Source organism: Lagenorhynchus albirostris, chromosome 2 (genome assembly GCF_949774975.1).
Source record: "Lagenorhynchus albirostris chromosome 2, mLagAlb1.1, whole genome shotgun sequence".
Classification (NCBI taxonomy): Eukaryota; Metazoa; Chordata; class Mammalia; order Artiodactyla; family Delphinidae; genus Lagenorhynchus; species Lagenorhynchus albirostris.
Genome location: NC_083096.1, coordinates 89,570,344 through 89,578,156, shown reverse-complemented (window position 1 = coordinate 89,578,156; position 7,813 = coordinate 89,570,344). Strand labels below are relative to the sequence as shown.

At 47.5% G+C, this 7,813-nt stretch overlaps 1 long non-coding RNA gene across 2 annotated transcripts; it reads right to left on the bottom strand.

Moving 5' to 3' along the window:
* LOC132514539 (uncharacterized) lies at window positions 1-4,927 on the bottom strand. Of its 2 annotated transcripts, none has more exons than XR_009538849.1 (3): window positions 1,669-4,927; window positions 1,218-1,314; window positions 1-699 (listed from the first exon to the last, which is right to left on the bottom strand). It is a non-coding gene; the product is annotated as an uncharacterized LOC132514539 (long non-coding RNA). The 2 variants fall into 2 exon arrangements; XR_009538848.1 differs by having other exon boundaries at window positions 1,218-3,366; window positions 3,518-4,927.
* Window positions 4,928-7,813: the final 2,886 nt, after the last annotated feature.

Genomic DNA, 7,813 nt, shown 5'->3' with positions numbered 1-7,813 from the left:
TATTTAATGAAGTATTTCAACATGGGTTGAAGAATAATATGAAAACAATCACCCACATACTCTCTGCGGCTTCAGAAATTGAAGGATTATTCTTTCATGAGAAGAAGAGAGTAATGCAGGGCCTGAACTGGGCCAGGGCCCCCCCGGGGCTCTCCAGGAGGAGGCAGCTGACTTATTTCAGTGGGAAATTGGCCAGCTCAGATTTATGACCCAATATAGAGCAGCTTCCATTTATTGTATTGTTCAGTCAGCACCGGCTGGAAATGATACCTGCTTCCTTTCTGTGAGGCCCTGCCTCTGTGTCCTCACGGGCTGCGCGGGCAGGTGGCTCCTGCCGCTGTCTGCTCTGATGCTCCACCATCGCCGTGTTCGGACCACCCTGAGTTTTTACTTTCCACGTGTTTCCATGGCTCATCCTGTGTGAGGGACTGTGGAGCTCACTCTTTTCCGGGGACTGGGAAACAACCATTTGCTTCCTCACGGCAACTCACAGACCACAGCCTTTTGGGTTTTTAATGGCAGAGCCCAGAGCGGGCAGGAGGGCTGTGTTGGGTCTTGCGCTTATATTAGCTCTTCCAGGTGGATGGGTTCCTAGTAGGAGAAGACGAACTGTTTCATTTTTTTCTTTCTCGTGTTTTCGCCCTCACCAGGGACCTGGACTTTGCATCCCAGCCAGGGGGGTTGGGACCTTGCTAGCATCTGCAAGTGCAAAAGCTGCACTCAAAGAAGGTTTTCACAGTACGTATTGTTATAATGACCATCTGGGTGATGCTTGCTAACCTTCCCTCTGCAGCAGGCCACTCAGAGCACACCTGACTATGTTCTTCTCCTCTCAAAACCCTTCAGGGGTCCCCATTGCCTTGAATTTGATTAAAAGTCCAAGTTTGGGCATTCAGTTCCTTCATGAACTCCTGCCTGCTTACCCACCGAATCTGGTCTCTCACTCCTTCTTGCATTGAATTTTTAACTAAATTTAAAAAAAACTTTAAACTAAACACTAAACTGAGTTCATTTCTGCACATTCCCCCGCACGCTCCCCCCCTCCCTCCAAAATCAGGCTCTGCTCATTCCCAGGATGCTTTTCAACTTCCCTCACCTTCCAACCTGCCTGATACCACACCCCGCCCCCGCCGGCCCCGGCCCACATCCCACTAACAACGGTCTGCGCTCAGTGAGGCCACGTGGATGGCTCTGTTGTGGGGAACTGTCACACTTACCCTGGTGGCCATCTCTCTGAGCACAGGTCAGAGCCTCTAGTCTTGAGCACAGTGCCGGTCACGTGGTAATCCTATTGCACTATAACGAATATCAAGGCTGCAAAGAACAAAGAACTTTATTCGGGGTCTTAAGAATTGCAGTTTGGGAGAAAGATTTGGGTAAAACTGAAAAAGTGTTCTGGGGAAATAAAAACAATCAGGGGCTTATAAAGGCAAAAGCCATGAGGCTGCCTTCTGACACAAGAAAGGAAATATTTGTCCTTCAGGGTTAGACCATCACAGGTTGTTTTAGAGTAAGGGTCTGATACGCATCTTGAGTTTCTGGCAGAAGTTCTGGATGTCTTTGTCAGGACACTAAGTGGTCAAAAGGTCAGCTTCCACCCAGGCTGGGACGTGCATAAGTCACACTTCCTCAGAGGCCTCCTGGCTCTGTTTTAGAGAGCTCACTTACCAAAACCGACTCCATTTTGATTTCCTTTTCACAATCCCTAGTAGGTGTCCATCGAGTGGACGCAAGGTCTTGGGGTCATTCCTCAGCCTGAGATCCTGACTCCAGCCCCAGGTTGTCTTCTACCTTCTGCTGGAGCCCACTGACCAGTCCCCCAGTTCTCAGAAGCAGATTCTTCAGTGTTTTGACTTGGTCACTCAACCCACGAGGACTGAGTAGGTGTCAGCCTAGTTGGGCTGGGGGGTGGGGACAAAGGTGCTCACACTTTGACTGGAGCCACATGGAAACAGTGACAACAAAATCCAGTGAGAGAGGTTGAGGGATAAGTGCTGAGGAGGCCAGAGGAGGATGCTGCCCACTCTCTGGTTGCTCCTTCCCAGTGTCCTTCCCTGGGCTCCTTCCTCAACCTCCCCCAGGTCCCCAGTCTCTCTGCCCCTACTACACATTCTCTAGGAAATGGCGGCCACGCCAAGGTGTCTACCTTTCCACCGATGACTCCTAAGTATTCAGGCCCAACCTCTCTGTGAGGATCAGAGAGGTTCAGTGACTTGGCCGAGGCCACACAGTGACGAGTAGCAGAGACGGGACTTGCTCTCAGGCAGAGTGCTGCACCCCTCGAATCTGCTCTTCGCTCCTCAGGTCCACTCCCCCACTTCTTTGCCTTGCTTTGCCTCCTGGAGGCTGACCTGGGGAATGGCATCCATGGGCTCCCGTGCTGGCTGGTCTCCAGTTGGCTTTGGCTAGTAGGTCCCTCACACCACTGGAGGAAAGGAAGAAATGGAGCTAGGCATTTATTCCTCTGGCATGCTCCCGGTGAGGTCACCTGGGTTGGCAGTCCCTTGGCCAGAAGGTCGCAGAACCTCTCAAGAGAACTCCTCTACGTGGCTCTCTCCTTCTGGTCTATGCAACGGTCTTCTCCCTTGTCTTCTGGCCTGGAACTCCCTCTGCCGTTACCAGCCCCAAGTTGGTGCACTAGCCCTTGTCTTTCCCCTACACCAAGCCCACACACACTTTTACGAGAAAACGTTCCCTGCACTGTCCTAATTTGAGTCCTTCCCCATTTCTTGTGGGACCCTGACCGATGCGTGTTCCTTCTCCTGCACATCCTGAATTGGTGAATTACATCGACTCCTACACATTTCTCCAAACGTCCATCATCTGCTACTCTTCCTTCCCCTTCACCCTACTCTCACACCCACAAGTTTCTCAAGTCTGTCCCATGGTCCCACCCCACCTCTGCCACCTAAGGCTGGGCTTTCTCCACTCTCACCCCATCTATTGACATAGCCTCCTGGTTGACTGAGCATCTCCACACTTGACTCCGCTCATCCATCTCGTCCTTGCTGAAGATTCCTTCAAATATAATAGTTCTTCATCATCCACAAGAAGAGATCTACCTGTATCAGCATGCCTGCCCAGGCTCCAGTCTCATCCCTGCTGCTCGTCACTTCCAATCCGTATCCCTGTGCACTGCCCCCAAATGCACTGGGCTCTGTCTGTCTTTCTGCCTTCATAAACATGACTTGTGCTGGCTGGAGCCTCTTCTCTCCACGTCTGTTGAGTGAACTCCACTCAGCCTCTGGCTCCAGCACCCCCTCCTCCAAGGGGCCTGTTCATTTGGCTGCCGCTGAACCTAGTGCTTTGATGATAGCCTGTCCGTTTCCTGGAATGCATCGTCTGTTTGCTCACCAGCTTCTCCACCTGATGTATGGCAGAGCAGGAGTTGAATCCAAGGGCTGATTCCCAAGCTTACGCCCCTTCCACCACCCTGTACCCTGCTCCCCACAAGAATAGCTACTTCATGGGGTTATTGGGGATAATGCCTGAAACACAGCAGGAGCTCAATACACACTGTTATGAATGAGAGACCAGGCTGGGAGTCCCCCTATCTCATCTCTTATTTTCTGTGCATCTCCTGGTCCTTCTGGTCTCCTGCCTCCCACACTTAAAGTACGTTTCTGGACAAACTGCTGAGGCTCTAGTCAGAGATGAAGCTCCGTCAGGAAGATTGGATACTGGGCCGGCTGTCAGGAAACCTGGCTTGTCAGGTCTGAAATTGAAAATGTTAGTGATGGGCAGCACTTCAGATGAGTCTCTGTGTGTGTGTGTGTGTGTGTGTGTGTGTGTGTGTGTGTGTGTGTGTGTGTGTTTGCGTCAACATGCTGAGGAGGTGCTATCCATCAGGGGCAGGAAGATGGATCTTGCCCCCCAGCAGTCTTGCCTAGCTGCTGGCCTCACTCGACTCTATCTCTAAATTCCTACTTTCTTTGGAAATCCCACATGGGTCCTTCCCAGAACCAGAAAAATTATTTTTCTTTCTTTCTGAAATAGGGCACCTTAATTCCATGACTCTACTTGCCTAGCATTGAGAGACCTCGACCACCTCCCATGTTTTGTTATATGTGGTGGAATTTCATTTTTAGGGGAAACTGCCACAGTTCAGCCTGTAGAAGCTGAAGGAAAGAGCAGATAGCCGGTCATTATGGGGACATAGGGAATTACAGGGCTCCTTCTCCTGCTTAGTGGGGATGTAGTTGATGAAAGGGATAACTGCTATTAACCTCATCTCCTCTCTCCTCCCAAATACCAAGAACAGAGAGGAGCTGCTTCCTGAGCTCAGCCCTGCTGCTCGCACACCAGAGCCCATCCCCTTAGAGACCCGCATTTGCCAGGCTGGGCTGTTGGGTGGAGTGAGGGGAGATTGTGCCTTTTTTCTGATGTCCCTCACAAGCATCAGTATCTGAGTGAAACCAGAGAGCCCCTGCCTCAGATGGCTGGGACCTGAGCATCCTTTTCCTCCTTTCCCTCCTCCTGGACCTAATAGGAACCTGCAAGTTAGAGGTGGAAACAAGTCAAGGGCTTTGGTGAGCCTGGCATTTTTCTTAGTCCTCTCCATCCTCCCTGCCCTTCCTGTCATGGCGCCTGCTGACAGTAATTTCCCAATAGATTGTTTCTCCTGGATAAAGAAGATGTGGTATACATATACAATGGAATACTACTCAGTCATAAAAAAGAATGAAACAATACCATTTGCAGCAACATGGCTGGACCTAGAGATTATCATACTAAGTAAAGTAAGTCAGAAAGAGAAAGACAAATAGCATATGATACCACTTATAGGTGGAATCTAAAATATGGTAAGCTGTGACAAAGCGAGAGAGAGGCATGGACATATATACACTACCAAACGTAAAATAGATAGCTAGTGGGAAGCAGCCATATAGCACGGGGAGATCAGCTCGGTGCTTTGTGACCACCTGGAGGGGTGGGATAGGGAGGGTGGGAGGGAGGGAGACGCAAGAGGGAAGAGATATGGGAACATATGTATATGTATAACTGATTCACTTTGTTATAAAGCAGAAACTAACACACCATTGTAAAGCAATTATACTCCAATAAAGATGTAAAAAACAAAACAAAACAAAACAAATGAACTTATTCACAAAACAGAAATAGAGGCACTGACATAGAAAGCGAATTTATAGTTACTAAAGGGGAAAGAGGGAGAAGGGATAAATTAAGAGTTTGGGATTAGTAACAGATACACACTACTGTATATAAAACAGATACTCATCAAGGACCTACTGTATAGCACAGGGAACTATATTCAATAGCATGCAATAAACTATAATCGAAAAGAATATGAAAAAAGAGTATGTATGTATGTATCTATCTATCTGTCTGAATCACTTTGTTGTATACCTGAATCTAACACGACATAGTAAATCAACTATACTTCAATAAAAATAAATACATACATACATACATGAGTAAATAAAAGGATGCTCCTCCTGGCCTCCCAGTTCATGGCAGTGTTGGTAGGGGTAGGGGTGTGACGTGGAAGCCTGGGGCGTGGGAGAAAGAGGCCTACTGGAAGGGTCTGGCTTTGGTTGCTGCTACTGACTCAGTCCTGGGCCTTTCCCCGTATTTCCAGTTCATCAGCCTAATGTCCCCAGAGCCAGTCCCCACCCAGGCCTTCCTGGAAATGAAGTCATGTCAACAGACTCACAGGAGTATTTCATGGCTGCCTTTCTAAGGAGGTTATGTAGGATGTCAACATGCTCTCTCCCTGCCCTGCTGGCCCCCTGCCCTGCTGCCCTCACAGCCCCTCACTTATCTCTTTTCCCTGCTTCTTTTCCTTTTTGGTGGTAAAATATACATAACATAAAATTTATCATTTTAATTATCTTTTGAATGCACAGTTCAGTGTTAAATACTCTGTTTTATCCTTGCTCTTAGCAGCTTGAATGAGAAACTCTTTCCTGGATCAAAGGGCAGAGTCAGCTTGGATGTCCGATATCTCCCATTTAAATTAAGAGCTTCCGTTCCGTGTTAAAAAGAAACTGAGGCACATTAAAAATTTTCGAGCATATTTGAACATATATCCATCCGAATCAGGCAGCACAAAACCAAAGGTGGTTAAGAGCACACCACTGACAGGAGCTGGGGGCAAACTTTTTATAGAGAAGATGTTGAAGCAAAATGAAGGAATTACTTGCTTGGCTGTAGCTGAAGCAGTTGCCTGACTTGGGAAAGCTCAGTTGCTGTTTGTGATCGGTTGTCCCTAAGTGTCATTTTCTCAGTTTCGAGTACATTGATTCTGACTTAGGTTTGGGGGTGCTTAGGTAGCTACCAAGGCATCAGAACCACCCCAATCTAATGGCCTCCTTGTTTACTTACCCAATAATAGCCCATTTGATAGATGTAAATTTCCTGCTGAGCCTGTCTTTCATCAGCTGAAGGCTAATGGGAGGCCTTTTTATTTTTTCAAATAAAAAATTGAAGTGAGCTTGTCCTGATTTCAGAGTGTGCCAACCTACTCTTCCCAGCATGTATAAGGGAAGACTCAGAGCCTACAACGCCCTGAAGGCCACTGGTTTCTGTAGCGCGGGGACCGCTGGGGGAGGGGGCACTGGTCCGTGGATGTGGAGGCTTGAGGCCTCAGCTGCTTAGAGTGAGGATGGGTCTTTCGCCAGAAGCTTGAACCTGTTTGGAATGGAGCAAGCCTCCATCTGTGGATGGAGGCCCAAGCCCCCTGACGGGCAGCCCTGGTGTCAGGGTACTTTTGGCCACCAGAAATAGAAAGCACTGACTTCAAGCAACTTAACATGTGGTCAAATCAGGGACCCAGATTCTTTTCACCTTTCCGCTCTGTCATCCTCGGCACTGGATTTTTCTGAAGACTGGTTACCTTGATAGGCCGAATCCTCCAATCCCAATGACGGGAGAAACAGGCACCATGCTCCTGGGTATCATCTGGGAGAAACAAAACACTCTCCAAGCACAGACTTTACGTCCTTCTCTTTAGGCTGATGGGGCCAACTTAAGTCCTGCATCCACCCTGGAGCCACAGTGGTTACTGGGTGAGCGACGTGATGGGCTGATATGACCTATGTATACCCAGCGCTGGTACGAGGAGTAACCGTCACTTTCCTGAGTCACAGTTTGTAAGCTCCCTGGGGGTTGTGCTACGTGGAGAAGAGGTACACACTGAACGAAATTTGGTTTCTGTTAGGAGGAAAGATGTGGGAAATGGTCTCCTAGAGCAGTGTTTTTCAAACTATGGTTTAACCCATTGGTGGTCATGAAATCAGGTTACATTATGGCCCATAGGCCAAATTCAGCCCACCACCCATTTTTGTAAATAAAGTTTTATTGGAGCACAGCAGGGCCCATTTCTTTCCTGTCGTCTATGGCAGCTTTCCCACCACAATGGAAACCTTGAGTAGTTACAGCAGAGATTATATGGTCCTCAAAGTCTTAAAGAGTTACTAACTAGACCTTTACAGAAAAAGTTTACTGATCCCTGACTAAAGAGTTGCAACAAGCATTAAAGGATGAAACAGACTAGAGTATCAGAAAATATCAGAGTGCATTGCATGTGACAAGAATGAGTATTACTGAATGAAAGCTTTCAATTTTATATAAACATACATCCATACTTGTGGGTGCTGGGCTATAATTTATTTCTGAAGGTAGATCATAGTAAAACAGTTTCAAAAACTGCTCTAGAGCACTGATTATTTTCCTTTTTTCTTTCTTTCTTTCTTTCTTCCTTTCTTTCTTGTTTCTGTCTTTGTTTTTTTCTTTCTTTCTTCTTTTTCTCAAGGTATAATTGACATATAACATTATATTAGTTTCAAGTGTA